The following is a 19,975-nucleotide window of genomic DNA, read 5'->3' on the forward strand; positions in this document are numbered from 1 at the left end:
TCGCATCCTCCCACATACATCCCTGCGGCCAATTCGCTCACACAGGGAGGGACTTCTCCTGGTGCCGTCCACTAGGCAATGCCAACGGGCGACACCAAGGAGTAGGGCCTTCTCTGTGATGGGCCCAACCCTCTGGAATGACCTCCCCCCCGACATTAGAACCACTTCTGACCTCCGCTCCTTCCGGCAAAAATTGAAGACTCACCTGTTCCGATTAGCAGGCCTGGCATAATTACAACTGTCCCTCCTGGCAAATGTATTATTATCTGGTTATCTTAGGGGTTTTTTAATCTGTTGTGTCTGTTTTAGGGATTTAAAAAATTTATATTTATATTAGCTTTGTACAGTTCTTTTAATTGCATTTTAACCTCCTCCTAACTGTACATATTTAATTTTTTATTTGTGATATTCTCTATGGACTGTACACCGCCCCGAGTCCCTTCTGGGAGAGGGGGCGGTCTAGAAGCACCAAATATAAATAAATAAATAAATAAATAAATAAATAAATAAACAGATAAGCCCATCTGTGGATAAAATGACCATCAATTTTTAAATAAAAATACTATGTAAATGTGCCAGAAATAAGTTGACCCTCTAGATTTTCATACGTTTTAATTTTCACATTTTTTAATCCAAACCCACGGATTATACATTTTTCGTAATATTTTGCATAAAGATTTGAGAGCCAATTTATTTGCAGGTGGGCTTATCTGCAAGCATATAATGGGTACTTTTAAACAGTACAGGTAGTCCTTGATTTACAACAATTCGTTTAGTGCCCGTTCGAAGTTATAGTGGCATTGAAAAAAGTGACTTGTGACCATTTGTCACACTTAATGACTGTTGCAGCATCTCCATGGTTGCATGATCAAAATCTACACGCTTGGCAACTGTTTCATATGACGGTTGCAGTGATCCCCTTTTGAGAACTTCTGACAAGCAAAGCTAATGGGGAAGCCAGATTCACTTACATCTGTGTTACTAACTTAACAATTGCAGTGATTTGCTTAACATCCATGGCAAGAAAGGTGTAAAATGGGGCAAAATTCACTTAACAACTACCTTGATAAGCAACAGAAATTTTGGGTTCAATGGTGGTTGTTGTAAGTCAAAGGTGAGCGTGTTTCCCCGAAATTTTGGGCGTTTTTTTTGACCCCTGAAATAAGCGGTTGGCCTTTTTTGGGGGGAGGTCTTATTATTTTTGAGGTGCAGGAGGCGGCGAGCGTGGCCATCTCATGGCTGCTGCTGTGTTGCAAGCTCATGCATTGGGAGGGGTTGATATTTCTGTCCTCTCAACTTCAGAGAGCAACCACTGTTCTCCTGCCCTACCTCTTCTGTCTACTCAGAAGGCAAGTCCGCCTGATGGTTTTTGAGCAATGTTAGCAAAGGAATACTTGCTTGCTGGGGTGATCTGGGGAGCCACATGGAGCTGGGGAGAGAAGGCAACTGGTCGAATGAATGCTTGCTGGCATTTGCTGAGGCTTCCTGGGGTGTGGTAACCAGCTGCAGGGCTATGAAGTTCTACGATTGCTTGCCATCTGGCAAGGCAGGGTGCCTGCCAGCCAAAAAGGGCAAAGACTAGGCAGAAATGGGTGAGTCTGGCAGGGGGGAGATTTGGAGGCGGTTCCTGCCAGCCTCCCAGGTAAATCAGATAGGAAGCTTGACAAGATGAACGAATTCTATTTTATTGTAAAGACTACATTAACAGAATATGTTAAGTCTGAAAGGACAGACTTTCTGCTGCCACTTTTAACTTCTTGAACCATTAGGACAGATCCTTCCTAAGTTTCTTCCTCTAATTGTCTATGGAGATTCTCAGTCATCCAGGTCATAGTTGTCCCAAAGGTGCTTTTCAAAAGGCAGCTGGACTTTGTTTTTCCTTAAAGACGTTTCATTTCTTATGCAAGAAGCTTTTTCACTTCTGACTGAAGGGTGGAGGCTGGACGGATTTATATTCCTTGCAGTCATCTGGTCTTTAGCACTCTTTCTGAGAGTTGTTGAGGCCACTTGGAGATTTATCTGTGCCCTCAGGATCACCTGAATAGTGCAGATGAGTGTGGAACCTTCTTAGAACTGCTGAAAGGACAGTGTTGTAAACAGGAGATAGGTGGTGTCCTATCTTCTTCTGACTGTTAAAACAGTGGGGACTCCTGCCTCTCTTCTCCTGATTGCTTCCTATGAAGCATTTCTTCCCTTCCTTCACAAGCTCATCCACACATTAGGGTCCCTTACCCTACTGAGGCTCAGGACTATGAGGAACCAAGCCTGTGATGTCTTGAATGGGGTGGATATTCCTTTAACAACCCGTAATTCTCAGATAATGACTGCAATAGGGAAAACCAGAATAGTCATTGTACATCAATGCAGGTCATGATGATGCTTTACAACCATGATGGAAATTCCAGTTCCAGTTGTGGCTATAAGTCAAAAACTACTTGTGTGTACTCCCAGATAAGCCAAACCTAATTTGGAGGCATATATTCTGGCAGTTAAAAGTCTCATTTTACATGGGAATATAGATGTTGCGTTGAGTTTAATACGAATGAAACTCTAGTTAGTTGACGTTAAGCCACTGGAATTTATCATATATTGAAAATATTGCATATCCCTAGACGGGGGTGAGATTCTACCAGTTTAACAACCGGTTTGCTGAGGGTGCACTCGCTTCACTTGCACATGTGCCTTATGCATGCTCTGTGTGCAATTTACGGAGAAATCACCTTCCACATTACTGCTGGGGAGGAAAACAGCTGAGGTGCGGCAATCTACTCTTCCGCCCCTGTTAGCTGGGCTTCAGAAAAGGGAATATAGGAGAGTATAGCACAGGGATGGGTGAGCGGGACCAGCTGAAAGTCAGAGTAAACTGGTCAGTTGTGGGTTCCGGATCCCGCTCCACCCGGTACGGTTGGAACGGGCCTGGCGTTGTCCACATGGACGTGCGCAGTGCGTGCATGCGTCTTACCACCTCCGCAAGCCTCCATGACGCTCCAGCTGCTCAGCGGAGCATCGTGCAGCCACTGTATGTGCCGTGCACGGAAGCACCGAAGACTTAAAAGACCGGTAAGGAGCTCGAGTGGGTGGTTGGGCCCTCTGGAACACAGTACCGGAATGGTATCCAGTGCCCCGGGCAGGCTCCAGTACACCTGTACCGGGGCGTACCGCCTGCAACCCACCAGTGAAATTGGTTCACTCCCAACTGATAATCGGAGCTACGAACCAGTCTGAACCGGTAGAATCTCACGTCTGCCCCTAGAAAACGCAGGCATTGTAATGTATTTCTGAATTGGCCTCTGAAACTCTCAATTTCCCTTCCTTCAGAGGCGACCTACTCGTTTGGTTTATGATTCCTTCAGTACAGTTTTATCTGCAGATTAGTAGGCATAGTGACGGAGCACAAATAACTTTTTGTACATTTTATAAACCATTCCTAATTACTTAAATATATATGACAGGGCTGTCCAAATGATTTGGAAGAGGTGCTTCACAAAGGATGTTAATGTAAACAAAGTACCTTTCTTGGAAAGTGTTAAAGCAATCACATTCTTTGGACGGAATGGAACAACTCTCTGCAGCAAACTTGCCACGGTCAACTCGCTGCACGACAACTCGCCTGCAGGACGATTCAACAATTCAATTATTTTAAATAATTTTAAAAATATTTTAATTTTTGTTATTCATATTTTATTTTGTCCCTCCTTTGGCATCCTTTCTTTAATGATTCTGTTTGACTATTTCTTCAATATTAGTGTAACTCTTGTCCTGCAGGCGAGTTGTCCCGTGGCTATTGTGAGTTGCCCTAAGGCGAGTTGACGGTAGCGAGTTCCCTGTAGACCCTTCTTTGAAAGGCTTAGCTGTCCACGTTGAATGGAAAGCTTATTGTGCTGAGGTCTGGTAAATTGGGGTTTCATTGTATAACAGTGTCAGTAATATTTAATTTAGACACAATTTTATTTCCTAAGCTGATGCCTTTTTGATACGTTAGGTTAACAACCAGCAGAATTCCCTATCCCACCCTATACGGTTGCTATTCAAAAATCACTTCTTTGTTTTATGCAGAATTAATGTTCCTTGAAGGAACAGACCCATGCACACACAAAATAGCATAAGCATAGGGTAATCTGACATTGCAGTTAATTATGACAAAAATAACTGGTTTTTCTATCTTAAGATTTTTTCTCCCCTTGAAGCCTCTTAAAAATCAATTGCACTCTACACATTTAAATAGCTTTCTCCCTCCCTCTAGAATAAACTCTCCTGAAAGGCTTACTTGACAGTATCTTCATTGTCTTTTTGGCAGTAGGCAGACATTTTTACCATCTCAAGCCTCTTAATTATGATGAACATCATAAATGGACATACCATTAATTTTATTTCTGTTATCAACTAATTTAATTGCTTTAAATTAAGTCTTTTTTCATGAAGATAGTGCATTTTGCAGTTTACATTTTTAGTTAATGTATCCTTAGCTTCTTAAGATAACTTTATATTTTGAGTGGATAAACGTAATTAAAACTAATGATGAATGAACAAGGTAAAAATTTGTAGCCTGTTCACTGAGTTGCCTCTGCAGTTTTTTTAACTAATAAGTAATATTAGTTAAAAATTCTTAAAACAGAACTTGAAAACTTGTGCAATTCCCAACTGAATATTTATGCAAGTAAATACAACTTCTGGGCAGGTACCTCTTGATTTAAGAGCGTATATGTTGCAGTAGAAAGTTTGTAGGCCTGAGGATGGGCAGACTTTTAGTATCTAATGCTATGTCAAGAGGATAATTTGTGTGCGATATATTTATGGAAATTTCCATCTGTAAAGCTGTATTCCATGAGTGGAGTCATTTTATTGTACAGGATGCTTTATCCTGTACAGATAGACCTCAATTTAATGATAATTTGAACTTATGGTGGCACTGAAAAAGGGATCTGAATTTGCTTAACGATTACACGATTTGCTCAATGACCATAGTCAGTGATTCACTTGAGACTGTAATATTGGATATGATTTAACCACATCACCTGGAGATGAAAGTTCTGGTCTCAATTATAGTCGTAGGTATAGACCAATGATGACGAACCTATGGCAGCGCTCTCTGTGGGCATGCGCTCCGTCGCCCTAGCTCAGCCAATTGATCTTCGGGTTTCCGACATGTGCATGCGTGCCAGCCAGCTGGTTGTCAGGTTTCCGGCACTATGGTGCGTGCGTGCGTGAGCACATGTGCGTGCACCTTCAGGTTCGCCATCACTGGTATAGACTATCTATTAGGAAATTACCAGCAAGTAAAGTCTTGGTAATCCTGCATTGCAAAAATAAGATAGCTTTGAAGCTTTCTCTGTATTTGACATTCTGGATGCAATAAATCTGTATCTGTCCTAAATACAGAATTGAATAAAAATAAACAATTTTTATTTTAATTTGCTTCAGTTTACCCATTTTTCTTTCTTTGCTTATTTGCTTAGTTACAATGGTACCTAAAGTGTTACCTTGTCATTATTGCTCCTATGAAGAATTACAATGGCAATGCAAGTCAGTAATCATATTTAATCATTCATTTGAAGCTATGTTTTTAGATATTAGAGCTATCACCAAACAGCAATATAAGTGGTGCAAATTTGTCCTATTTCTGTTTTCAGAAAAAAAAATGAATATCACATTAGCTGAATATCACAAGTTATACCCGGGAAGAAATAAATTTGTGAATGATCGCTGCATTGTATGTATAGTAAGAAATGCTCGTTTCATGTTATATAACATCTATACTAGCTATATAGAAGAATACTGTAAAGTTTTTCGTTCCTTCGGTGCAAACGTACAGGTATTTCAAATCTATGATAGTAGGAACTAACGAATGATAATTATCTTATTATTACTGTAGAGGTTAGAATGTGATCTTGTGCAAGGCATTTATTTCATTTCGCAATGAAAGAATTGCCAAATTTAGGTCATGTTAGCTCTTGCCTTTTTTCCTTGTTCACATTTTGTTAGTGCAGCAATTTGGTCAATGTAGAAAGAAAAAAGAAAAAAATATATATCATGATCCAAAAAAATAAAGGCATATATGCAAGTACACACAAAGACATCTCCAGCTTGTGTTCATTAATTGAAAGTGAAACATCTTCTCTTACTTTTTAACTTAACAATGATATCCAAAATTGTAGGTTGTAAGATGAATTAGAACAAAATCTCTTAGAAAGTACATTTATCTTCTGAAACGCAATAGCTTACTTGAATTTAGTCATCTCCTATAGAGTCATGCTAAAGTTCAGTTCTCCTTCAGCAGCTGTTTCATGTCATTTATGATCAATCTTGTCACAAATTACTGTAATCTGATATTGTTGTAGATATTCAAGAGACCTTAAAATACTTAATGGTGCGATTATTTAAAAAGGTCTATTACCTTTTTTATAGCCATAAAAAGCCTTTGATTAAAAAAAATTATGAACCACCTTGGATGGGGAACATTAACTGGAGACATAATTGCAAATTAAACAGCTACTAACTTGAAAGTGGTGAACAAAATGACTGCTTTTACTTCATTCTTAAAATGGGCTTTGTTAGTTAGCTCATCATAGTGGCAGCTGATGTTTTAGCTTTGTGTGTCTTCTAGAATTAAAGCAAACTATCCACAGAGTTAAGTGGGAAATTGTTCTGTGCAACCGAAATTCCTATTAAAATGAATTTAATTCTTGATGCATTTCATTTATGAAAATTTTTCTTGCATTGTCTATTCAATAAATATATATGTATATATTCTGCAACACACTAAACTTGTGGGCAAGAATCTATTCAGTCCTACAACTATAATTAGAGATTAAAGGGTAGGAAAATCTATGCAATAAGACCGTGATGGCGAACCTATGGCAAGCGTGCCACAAGTGGCATGTGGAGCCATTTGTTAGAGCACCTGAGGGGTTGCCCTGTCAGCTCCAGTGAGCATGCACACGCTGGCCAGCTAACTTTGGCCTTCATTTTCGGCCGTTTTTTGCCCTCCGGAAACTTTCCCAAAACCTCCAAAGGGCGAAAAACAACCCAACATGTAAATCAGAAGTTTGGGAACAGAGGCTGAAGGGTGGTGGCAGGTGGGTGGGTAGGACTGCATTCAGAGTATAAGACGCACCCAGATTTTCACCCTCTTTTGGGGGGAAAAAGGTGCGTCTTATACTCTGAAAAATACGGTATATAAAGCGGTGTCTTCCAGTGTTCATTATGTATAGACAAATTTAGTAACTTTTTGCCCATAAATTTACAAACTGGTATTCTATTCCTTATCTATAAACAAACCTGTAAAACATCAACTTTTCAACCCTGTTTCATCTAAAAGTCTGTAGAATTGCAAATATGTCTTATTTTAACTTTGATTAACTCAATTTTACATTTCTTTTTATTTCTGGCAATTTAATCTTTATTTTATTGTAGGATTTTATTTGTCTTCGATTTTTCTTTATCTCATCACACAGTTCAAGAGTTTATAACAATCTTCTTTTGTAGGTCCAATCAGAAAACATTTTCAAGATTACTCTCTGTCATTTGTAATTCCTCTTTAGTTTTTAAAATTTCAGCCGTTTTCTTTTATGAACCCTATAATGCATCATTTTCCAAATCATTCTCTTGACCTGTCATTTATAATGTCACTTTCAGTACTTTCTCAGCCTTGTCAGATATTTTTGATCTAATCTGTCATTTCCTCATTTACATTTTTTGAGATAATTTATTCATTAAATACTGTTTATTCATTGAATCAGACATTATTATTGACACTGTTGATATTGTAGCTGCTAATTTCTGCTCCATTGATCAAAGATCTCATTAATATTTCCAGTGTTATGTGTTATAATACATGATATCATTTTGTAAATCACAACTGACACCAAATTGTGGCTTGTATTTATTCCCCTATTATGTCCAGTTTCTAAAATCACAAAAATGTTCATCTTTGTTAACAACTAAGGTAGCCAAAAATAATTCTGACTCTCACAAGAAGCTCTTTACTTTTTATAGTTGGTTCCAAAATATTATAATAAAAGTCAGCATTCCAAATTTAACTAAGAATTTCATTCATGTAGGCAATGACAGTTGAGACAGATGGTTAGATAGGAGCTAGTGTGATAAGGATATTTTTGCCAGTTGACCATCATGGCATGCAGAGACAAGGCTGAAGAAACAAATTGACTTTGGCCAGTGAAAGTGGGGAAATTTTAGCAGACCATCTGGTAGATTTCTGAGCTCATTTTGAAAATCCCTCTAGGAATCACTGTCCTGGAGGAATTGTTCAAATCAGTGTTGAAAAATGTCCTTCAGGAAGGTCATTGGATTTCAGTTACACGTTTTTCTGAGAAGAATTCCACACTCTTATCTGTGTGCAGTTTATTCAGATGTAAACGTTTCAGGTTCTGTAGCAATAAATGTACAGAAGGTAGGACACTAATGAATAGTTTCCCTTCCTATTCAATCTAAACAGCGTTTTAGTTTTTCCTTATCCTTTTCTTGTGGGTTCTTTTATTAGCAGTGGATTAAAGTAAGTAAGTGTGGGTTCCCCAAGAATTTCAATTCATCAGGACAGAAAGATGGCTAATTGGTGGGAAATAATTGGCTATGGCTCTGCTGACAAATTCCAGAGACATTCCCAGTACTAAGACTCACAGAGAATAGAAATTCACCTAAAATCTTGTTTTGCTTCCAAGTGTGATGCTTATGGTATGCTTTGTCGAGGAGAAAACAACTGACATAATTCTGACAAATAAGAAACACTTAGTTTCACTGAATCACTCTTCTTCCAGAACTGGACTTTTACATTTTATATATTAAATGGGCTTATCATATGCAAGTTTCATGGCAGATTAGGTAGGCCACCATATATTGGGATCTGACTCATGCTAGCATCTGACCGTTCACAGTAGAAGGAGAATATAATGGAGGTAATTCTGCTTGATGAATTTTCCTTTGTTACTGAGGATTCATTTTCAAGATAGGTTCTCAAATTTAGAAAGCAAGAGGTTTTGCAACCCTAGAGTACTCAACTTTTCAAATAGATAGTGGCAAACCAGTTTTTCTTTTATTGCATATCCTTTCATCTCTAATTTATCTATCATCCATCTCCAATTTATCATGTAGCCTTTGGGATTTGAAAGCAAAGCTTTTGTGTCAGGAGGATGGGCTCCCAGGGTTGTTTGAACTTTGGAATTTCTCACTTCAATGTTAAAACACTGCAATAAAAGACCCCGACCCCAAACCAAAACACACAATGAGTAGTAAAATAGCGCCTACTTTCTATTAAGGAAAGTGACTGGCAGATTTGTTTAGTTCTGAATTGAAATGCCAACACTTTTTCTCCTCATAGTTTACTAAGAGCAAAATAATAATTTTATTAAGAAAAAAAATGTAAAACAGTGCACTTCTTTATTTCTCTTTTAATAATAGCACTGAAGATTTCTGGGCTATAATGTTGGAGTTTTACTATTTACTATGCTATACAAAAATATACCCTGCCCACTTAGCAGTTCGAAAGCATGGAGATACAAATAGATTAATTCCCAGAGAAGGTAACAGTGTCCCAAGTGCCTTTGACATATAGCCATGCAGGCCATCTGATCACAGAAATTGTCCTTGAACAATGCTGGCTCCCTTGCCCCCCAAAAATGGAGATAAGCACCAAGCCCTAGAGTCAGATACAAGTAACAAGGAAACCTTCACCTTTTACTTTCACATAAAACAAATGCTTAAAAGTAGTTGATTCGTGAGAGAGAAACTGACAAGTTCCAAATGGTGACAGCTTTCTCCCTCCCTCCCTCCCTCTCTCTTTCTTCTACATTTTAATCTATAAATGCATATTGTCACTTTTAATGTCCAAGTGGCACAATATCTGAAGTGACAAGTATTTTTGATGGGATGGTATATTAGAATATCTAAGTAGTCTTAGACATTCTAATATATAATCCCTTGTATCTTTCAATAGCAGTGCATTAAACCTGAGAAAATAATTATATGCAAACATAAATAATTATGTTTGCATATAATAATCTTTGTCCAATAAAAATAAAGTTTTTACTCAGACTCTCCCAAAAGCTTGATTCAGAATTGAAACAATTACGAAGCTAATTTGCTGCTAGCTTATTAATATATAGAATAGTTTCTAACAAGTTTCTTTATCGATAATTTTTGGCTCAGTAAATTTTCTTTTTTACCTTCCTGATGTTACTTCTGCCTTTTCTTTATCTATTATAAAATAAAATTTAAAAGGCAATGACATGTGGCTGCGTGTTGATGTTAATGTACAGTATTAAAAGATAAAATAGATAGGTAGACAGACAGATAGACAGACAATTCTTAACATCTTAGCTGTTTTAGGCTGGTGCTGCTGTAAGAGTTTTCCTGGCATCTGTCATCCTACAAAGATCAATCCACAGAAATTATCAAGTGGCTTTCTGATAATCCTCTCCCTGTTTTAAAAATAGCTTTATGTGCTACTCTGATTTTGCATGGAAAACTATAAAAACAAGGTAGTGTTATTCTTCATCAGTTTTTTTTAATAGAAAAAATTGGGGAAACATTGGGGCGAGGAAAAGGAATGATGTCATTTTTCAAAAGTGGAGTTTTGGTTATTGAAACTATAATACAATATTTTTCAGGCATCTCTGAAATTATATTCTTAAGCAGACATAATAAAATCCTTTCCATTTGTTTATGTTTGGCTTTATTTTGGCTTTTACTTATTTTCTTCCTATGGCGCCACTGATTTTAAAAAAAACTGGCCTTGAAAAGATTGTTCGAACAATAAACGTGGAAATTGTGCAACTTTGCTAAAATCAGACCATTTGTGAGTTTTAACCCACCCATTAGTTACAATTTGTCTGGATCTTCCAAGCAGTCAGAGGTCTCATCATATATTTGTATATGCATAAATCCAGTCTCCAGACTATTTGGGCTTTTATTTATTGTGTGGCCAAGGTTTGGGAATCCTGTCTGACAGATTTGCATGCACCTTGGCCTGCAAGCTGAGAATATCAGAAATAAGGCAGAAAAAGGAGACAAGTTTCCCAAACAAATCAGCAGTAATTTCTTCTGACTGATGAAAAATACAGCTTCTCTTTCTGCCATTAGAAATCATTCCACTGAAAACAACATGAAAACCTGTCTGCCTGTATGTATTGAACTTATGGTTTTGACAACCATATAATTAAACAATTACCGTTCTGGAATTGTATTTGGGGAAATGGCTTTCTGTATTCGCTTGTCTGAAAAGACTGTCATTCGTGCATGGGAATGAAGGATGACAAGTATTTCATGGCAACTAATGTCTGACAGATAGTTAACTTTAAGCCCTTTAACTGATCTTGACAGACAAAAACACTGAAGGCCTTGTGGCCAAACTTTCAACAGTGTAAAATCTATTGCATTTTCCTTTCTACACAACCTCTACTCTTCTAGCAGCATGTAAGAATCTTGCTGCCTGAGGAATCCTTGTCAAAACATTCTGTTAACTCTTAGGAGGCAAAGGATTTAAGGCTTTGTTTTCATGAATGGCTGCTTTTGAATTCAAACTGCCAATCTCATACAACCCCCCCTCCCCCCCCTGCTCAACCTCTGCTGGATGATCCCACAGTATTGCATGGAGTACAGATTACAGAGTCTGCTCCTTTAAAACCCAGCAATAAAATTCATTCTTTTAATGATATTCAGATAGTCTAGAGCAGTGTTTCTCAAACTTGGCGACTTTAAGTCCTGTGGACTTCAACTCCCAGAATTCCCCAGCCAGCTATGCTGGCTGGGGGATTCTGGGAGTTGAAGTCCACAGGACTTAAAGTCACCAAGTTTGAGAAACACTGGTCTAGAGTATTGATGAGTATCCTTTTTTCTATTGGAGGCATGCACTACAGGGTAGGCAGATTTTTCTAAAAGAAAATGACAAGTGTTGGGAATGGGGAATAATATTTTTTTTCTCAATCGCCCCAACTGAAATCAGTTCTTTTTCTAAATTATAAATAAATACAAACCAAAATGGGGGAAGCTTCCATGCATTGTAAATAGTGACTAATTGTCCCTGAGAGGCAGGAATAAAACATTTTGCATAGGGATGCTTCCTTCTTGCATAAGAAATCTGTGTCTGAGCTGAAGCAGTTCAGCCTGTTGTTGGAAGAAATGTTCTTCTGGGTTCGACTCCAAGTGGGGAAAAAGACACTGGAGACATGGAGGCTGCTTGGAAAGATGGTTTTAATGGTGGACAGGACCGCATGGCTTGAGTCCTGAACAGGAAAGGTGATCACATGCTTCAATGTTGGTGGAGAAGAAGAGAAGGGAAGAGAAGAGAAGAGAAGGGCTTGCAGGGCTTTTTATAATCTGTTCTGCCCCACCTATCTGTTTCCTGTTCCTGTGTAAGAAATGTATTCTGATTGGTTGCCAGACTCCCATGGGCCCGTGCAAGGGCAACCCTCTAGGCTGAGTTTGAATCCAGGTTTGATTGAGTTCAGATGCCATGTGGTCAGTTGAGTAAAGGCTTATATTATCATGCCTTCATTCCCATCCCCCCTGGAGCTGAAGGAGAGAACTAGTAGTGGAAATTTTGAGCAGTTCGGAGAACCAGTAAATACCATCTCTGACTGCCCCTGCTCCCATCTATTCTGCCTGCCGAGTCCCAGCTGATCGGAAGGAAATGGGGATTTTGTGGTAACCTTACCCTGGAGTGGGGAGGGAATGGAGATTTTACAGTATCCTTCCCCTGCCATGCCCACCAAGCCATGCCCACAGAACCGGTAGTAAAAAAATTTGAATCCCACCACTGGCACAAATAAGTCCTTTCATTCATCATGTTGTAATTTTGAACGGTCATTGAACAAATAGTCATAAGTGAAGGACTACTAGTATTTATTTAGCACTTTCTAAACAGTAGCTCTTAATAGTATGATGAATTGTTTCCTACAATATTTTACACAAACCAAGTATGTTTTATTTTGCACTTAAAACATAAAACATTCAGTATGCTGCTACTTAACTGGAAAGCACTACAAGATACTCCCATTTTCACAGCAGATCCTTTCAACGAAATTATTACCATGTGTTTAAGCTGTGAAGGAAATATTCCAAAGTTTAACTGTTGCAGTCTTAAACTTTTTCTTTCATAGCCAAGTTTAGAGATGCAAAGCCCATTATTTTGTTTTTCTGTCCTAGATCATTTTATCATCGCTTGATAAGCATACTTGAAAAAAGGTACTCCACACCACATTAAACAAGCTCTTGGCTGGGAGAAGATTTGTCAAACAAATTTTACTAAGCATCAGCAGTTGGCAGATTGCTCACCAATAATAGTGAATGGCAATGTTGTAGATATGCAGCTGCTTTGCACACAAGGGATACACTTGCTACAGTGAAGTGCTGTTCACTGGTTGACTACAAGTCTTGTATAAGCATATTTCTCAGAGTATACTACTTCTTCATGAAAGGCATATGTTGAGCTGCAGCAGTTAAAACAACAGGTTTGTTTCTTAAAGCTGCTTGTGTCCAGTATTGGCTATACATGTGGAGAAGATGCCAAGAAGATATTCCTCCTTTAAATTTGCCTGGACCAAGAATGCTTATGAGGAGTGTGTCCTTTGCAAGCCCTCAGGGAGACTGCAATATAGGACATTTCGTCTATTGGTTAGGTTACTGTTTCCATCAAGGAAATGTGTTACCTGTTACCTCTGCTTGTTGGAAGCCATTGTTTGAGACTTTTTTAGATGCTTCTAAAGATGCTGTGGCTCAATGATTAAAACACTGAGCATGTCGATCAGAAAAGTCGGCAGTTCGGCAGTTTGAATTCCTAGCGCCATGTAACAGAGTGAGCTCCCGTTACTTGTCCCAGCTTCTGCCAACCTAGCAGTTCAAAAGCACATAAAATGCAAGTAGAAAAAATAGAAAGCATCTTTGATGGGAAGGTAACAGTACTCCAATGTGCCTTTAGCGTTTAGTCATGCCGGCCACATGACCACGGAGACATCTTTGGATAGCGCTGGCTCTTCAGCTTTGAAACAGAGATAAGCACCGCCCCCTAGAGTTGGGAACGACTAACACTTATGTACAAGGAGAACCTTTACCTTTAAAGACACTATTGCATCCATAAAAAATTAGAACTTTGTTATACAAAGATACTTTTACAAGATGGTGCATAACAGAACATTCTTCTATGCCCATGTTATTGCTCCATCTTTCCAGTTATTAACTGTGTTTGGCATTTAAATTCAGAGATATCAAAAAACATTTCTGATAGCCTTTTTTTATTTGCAAGCTTCCCAGAACCATTTCTTCTATCCTTATATAAAGAGGCAGTAATTTAATCCAGCTAGACATTTCCATTCACAATTATATGTTTGTCTGCTCACTTGGTTTGTGCTAGCCTGAAGTAGATGCAAGCACTTCCAATGTATGGTTATTTTTATCACTGCAATATATTTGAAATATTGAGTGATTTAATTCAAGTTATAAGTTGATATATGTATACCTATGGATAATTGTAATAAAATGTAACCCAACATCTTAAAATAATTTTGTTTTGGAGGGATTTATGGAGACTCATTTGTAGTAGATAACACTGCTTAACCATAGCAGCTGTTTCCTTGGATGACACATACTAATTTATCCCAAAACACAAAGATTATTAGTTCTGCCACTAAAGTACTCCACAATAAAAAAAAAAAGATAAATATATTTTAAAAGGAGAGTCAACAGATTCCATATCCATCTGCCTGGCTTCCAATTATGTGGAGCACAAGATTATATAGTAACACAGATCTCTTGTCATTCTATTGAAAAGAGAGTTGAATTTCATTCTAAGTGTTTCTCTGTTATTTTAATGTCTTTGCTTGTTGCATGCAAAACTTTGGATAATACTTACTCTTGTTCTTTCTGGCCTCATTTTCATTTTAACCATATGCATGTTTAATTACGTGTATGCTTTCTTTTAATTTTCTCAAACATCTGAATATGTGGAACTTTTGGGTTCAAGAAATCTAGCAGGTGATCTGCCACAGACCCCCACTACCACTCCATTTATTAGTCTGACTCAGTTTATTCACCTCAACCCCAGGGTTCAATGCTGTTGAATTGGCTAGTCTTTCCGAGATGAAAGTTTTAGTGTTCAGGGGTTTCTATTGAATATTTTTTTATGAGCAGAGAAGACTCATGGTAGAGTTGTTTATAAAATATGGTATACACAAACTAAGACAAAGTTTACATTTAAGAGATAAAAAACACTTAATTTTGGATTAAGTTTTGGGTTAAAATCTAGTTTTAAAAGATCTTCAAAATGGGACAGGAGATGGGAACTAACACAAGCAATCATTATTTTATTTGCCAGAAATTATGAATTTCTCTGTTGTTAAAAAAACATAAACAAGAGAGGGATAATATCCACATTTTATGAACATTTATTTAGTGATATTATCTTAGAAAGTTTGATGTTTCCTGCTTTAAATATTATTTTATTCACTTGTTTAATGCCAGCAGTATTTTTAGAAGTAATATAAACTGATGCAAAGTCACCAAAACATTTTTATCATTTTATCCCAGTTTTCAATATAAAACATTAATACGATTGTCAATGAACATGAAAATAAAAAAAAATAGCTACCAGAAAAGGAAGTAAAATAGTAGGTCAGGACTTTTAATCTTTCAAAGAAGAATTAGAACTAAAACATAGTATTCAACGCTTATAATCAACTTCAGAGGAAGTCCTAATTCCAACTAATAATCAGTTTCAAAAAGTAAAAAAAAATATTTCATTTTAATTTTCTTCCCTGTATCCTAAGATTTTCGTCCGCATTCACCCAGAGGCACTACTGCAGAAATAATTGTCTGTGAACTATTTTCATAACTGAATTTGCCATTGAGTTGCTCGGCAACTACTGGTTTCGTGCATGAGGTAAAAGGGACTTCTCTCTGCATTGCCTCATGATTTTAAAGAACTGTAAACATTTAGGTTATTGCATAATAACATGTTTGCGATTTAAATCACATCTTATGTAATAAAAATGCATAATTATCTGAGCAGCATCAACGTATGTTAAAGTCTGTGTCCATTTGTAGGAGTAAAGGAATAGCATTGAAAAGCCATGTGCTGTTATGCTGTATTAAGTTTTGGAGTATATAAAAAAAAACTGTGAAAGCCAGCAAATAACTCTTTAAAAAACCCTCTGAGAATTGTGTGGAACAGGGAAGTTGAATGGGGATTTTCAGACCATAAAACATGTTTGTTTTGTTACTTTTTTCAAGAGGCAAAGCTCTAGAGATAGAAAACTGGCAATAAAATAAAAAGTAAAATGTTTATTATAAATAGAAAATTAAAATTTCCAATATCCTCAATCCCCCCTCCCCAAAAGAGCCTTGAAAGCTATTGGTAGGATACTTTAGCAAAACAAGTTAGTGTTCTCTGATGGGATGTAATTGTTTTCTTTGGATAAAAGTTCAGTATTTGATGAGATTAATGCTACCTGTAAAATACCTTCCGTATTTACCCTGCTTCTGTAAGCAATGTAAACGTTTTTTTCACAAAGAACATTTCAGTAGTTGACTGGCAGTTTCAGGATATTCTTTTAAATCTATATCCAGAAATTCGTAAGTTGTACCACATGAGGAAACATTTGTTTTGTGAAATCAGATGAATTTAATTTTAATTTCTCAAAATTTGTGTCAGATTAATTTGGCTTTTTGGCTGCCATCTGCAATTACACCAGTTTGTAGCCAGTGATCCCATTTCTGGGGAAATGTTCACATTACATAAATATTTAGAAGGGCTAATAAAAATGTGTATATATATAATAAAATATATCTGGAATGAATGTTGATGGCAAAGATAGTTTTTCTTGTAATGCCAGGCTGGAGCCTAAGAGAAGCCGCCTTCTCCTGCTTGGTTTTGTTAACCTCATCCTCATGAATGTTTGCTTCCTAAGAAGTCCCACTTCTGAGGAGGGTATTGCAGCCGAATAGTTGTAAATTTCTTTATTTTCCCAGTTCACTAGGGCAGTGATGGCGAACCTATGGCACGCGTGCCACAGGTGGCACACGGAACCATTTGTCAGGGCACGTGAGGCGCTGCCCTGTCAGCTGGCCAGCGTGCATGTGCGCGCTGGCCAGCTGAGTTCACCATTTTTAAAAGCCATTTTTTCGCCCTCCCCAGGCTCCAGAGGCTTTATAGGAGCCTGGGGAGGGGGAAAAGAGCCTCCCTCGCCCCCCGGAGGCCCTCCGGAGGCTTCAGGGAGTGTCTGGAGGCTTCCCTGAAGCCTTCGGAACACTTAAAACGACCCTCTGAGCAAACAGGAAGTCACTTCCGGTTTGCTCAGAGGGTCGTTTTGAGTGCTCCGAAGACGTCAGGGAAGCCTCCGGACGGTCCCTGAAGCCTTCGGAACTCTTAAAACGACCCTCCGACCAAACCGGAAGTCACTTCCAGTTTGCTCGGAGGGTCATTTTAAGCGTTCCAAAGGCTTCAGGGAAACCTCCAGACGCTCCCTGAAGCCTCCGGAGGACCTCCGGGGGGGTGGGGGAGGCTCTTTCCCCCCTCCCCAGGCTCCTATAAAGCCTCTGGAGCCTGGGGAGGGTGAAAAAAGCATGTAAAAATGGGGGGATGCGCCTGTTGTGGGGGGGTGTCGCGCATTGCATTATGGGTGTGGCACGCCTGCACACGACCCCCCCCCCTGTGCTCCCCCCACTTGTGGCACGCGAGCCAAAAAAGGTTCGCCATCGCTGCACTAGGGCTTACTTGTTATAGGAATGCACAAGATGCCACTTCGATGATTAAGTAAACCTTTTAGAGACACACATGTGCATGCACTCAAATACTGTCCTCAACATGGAAAATGAAGAGGGAGGGAGGAACTCATCACACTGTTTTGTTTGAAGTTAGGAAGATAGTCTGGTTTTGCGTATTGCATGTGGCAAAAGAAAGAAACCAGCTGTCTTATGTGTGGACCACAGCTGTGGTTGATGACAAAAACTGGTGATGTACAGCCTGTGAGAAGGGAAGAACAGTGTTGAGAAGCGGCCGGATGGACGAATGTGCATCTGAGATCAGTGTAATTGTGGTTTGCGCCCCCACAGAATTAAATTTAAATATATAATATAAATTCCTATCCTTTCTCAGTTTTATTAATTTTTACTTACTCCTTATTCATGCATTGCAGATTATTCTTTCATCACGCAGTTTTTACTACATTAAATTGTAAACAATATTGAAGTGCCAATGTCTCTTCCTTTCTTTTATCCTTATTAGCAGTGTCCTTCACTTTACTATTGGTCCTGAGAGAATAGAAAGTGGGATTTGCTTAAATTGTTCTGGCAAAGGATTAATTGGATCTTCCACTGGTCTGAATGCATTGTTATTTAAAGTGTAAGATGCCTCAAATTCTCTCTACCAATTTCTATAAAATTTGGGTCTCATGCTCGAGAATTTAGCCTTTCTTGCAGATTTGGTTCCATTTTGAAAAAAATACGGAAACATCATTTAGTTATTTCCCTATGTATTATGGAAGGTGGAACTCTGATTTTTTCCCTCCAGTTTATGTTCCAGAATCAGCATCAAGTCAGGCTGGGCATCCATTAGGCAAATTGTATGATATACTAAGTTATATTAACTTTAGTAGATATAATGGTGATCATAATAACAATAATAATGTTAAACTTGTGTGCCACTTGACTCTTGGTGACTCCTCATATCCATTGTATGCCACAATATCACAGTACTTTTTAGTTGTTCTAGTTACATCTCCTAGTTCACCTTTTATGGAGGCATAAAAGAAAATGAACCAGAACAAACAAAATAAGGGGGAATATGCTTTTGCCTAGAAACATAATTATAACTGTGTAACTTATTAAGGCAACAATTCTGTACATGTTTAATTGTATTCCCAGTAAATTTTCTGAGATTATTTCTAAGTATGATACGACATATATGATGTTGAAATGGATAAAAACAACTTTGGGTAGAAAACAGATTGGTCGCAGACATATTAAAAAACATAGTTATAATTACTTTTTTGGTGGTGGTGGGGGGGAATAGGCCTTCCAGTAGATGATATCATGTGTATTTAACACAACTATATTTTATGAACTGCAATTTGCACATTGACCCTTGTGGAAAGAGAAATAACTTCTCTGTGGGAGCGCCTTCCCTCTGGAATGAGCTGCCCCCGGAGCTTCGCATAATCCCTGATTTCCGGTCCTTCCGATGCGCCCTAAAAAGTTGGCTTTTCCAGCAAGCCTGCCTGGCTTGTTAATTTTATCTAATTTTTTAAATGTTATTGTCATATTAATTGGGTTTGTATTTTTGGATATTTATCTAATTTCCTTTTAACTTTTGTGATATGTGTTTTTTAATGTTGTACGCCGCCCTGAGTCCTTTGGGAGAAGGGCGGCATATAAATCCAATAAAACAAACAAACAAACAAACTTCACTTGGTAGTCTTTCTTGTTTACAAGACTTACCTCCCATAAAAATAATCACTACTTTTACCTCACCTAATCCCAGCCTGCCCAGTAATGTGATGAAATTGGAATTTTAATACTGCAAAGCCTTGAGTAGTCACAAAAGTAGCCCTTAATATGCATGTAGCATACAGAGGTTTAATTTTAATTTGTATCCACAGCATGAACTCCAGGGATGATAATTTGTCCACCATTATGTTTCCTAGTGTCCACCACATTTTCTAATCTTGCATACAGGCAGTCGTCAATTTGCAACATCTATTGAGACCAATACTATTGCTAAACAAGCTGGTTGTCAAGGGATTCGACCCAATTTTACAATATTTTTTGGCATGGTTGTTAAAACAAATCTCTGCAGTTGTTAATAGAATCATGAGGTTGTTGAGTGAATCTGGCTTCCCCCATTGACTTTGCTTATCAGAAGCCGACTGGGAAGATCGTAAATGGTGATCACATGACACCAGGATGCTGCAATCTTCATATATACATACAGGTTGCCAAGTGCCAGAATTTTGATCATGTGACCATGAGATGC

The 19,975-nt window shown here is 38.2% G+C and overlaps 1 protein-coding gene across 5 annotated transcripts in view; it reads left to right on the forward strand.

The window, feature by feature from the left end:
- SEMA4D (semaphorin 4D) overlaps positions 1 to 19,975 on the forward strand; it is a 112,086-nt gene that overhangs the window by 64,147 nt on the left and 27,964 nt on the right. The window lies entirely within an intron of this gene.

Source organism: Natrix helvetica (genome assembly GCF_964273705.1).
Source record: "Natrix helvetica genome assembly, chromosome: 2".
Taxonomy (NCBI): Eukaryota; Metazoa; Chordata; class Lepidosauria; order Squamata; family Natricidae; genus Natrix; species Natrix helvetica.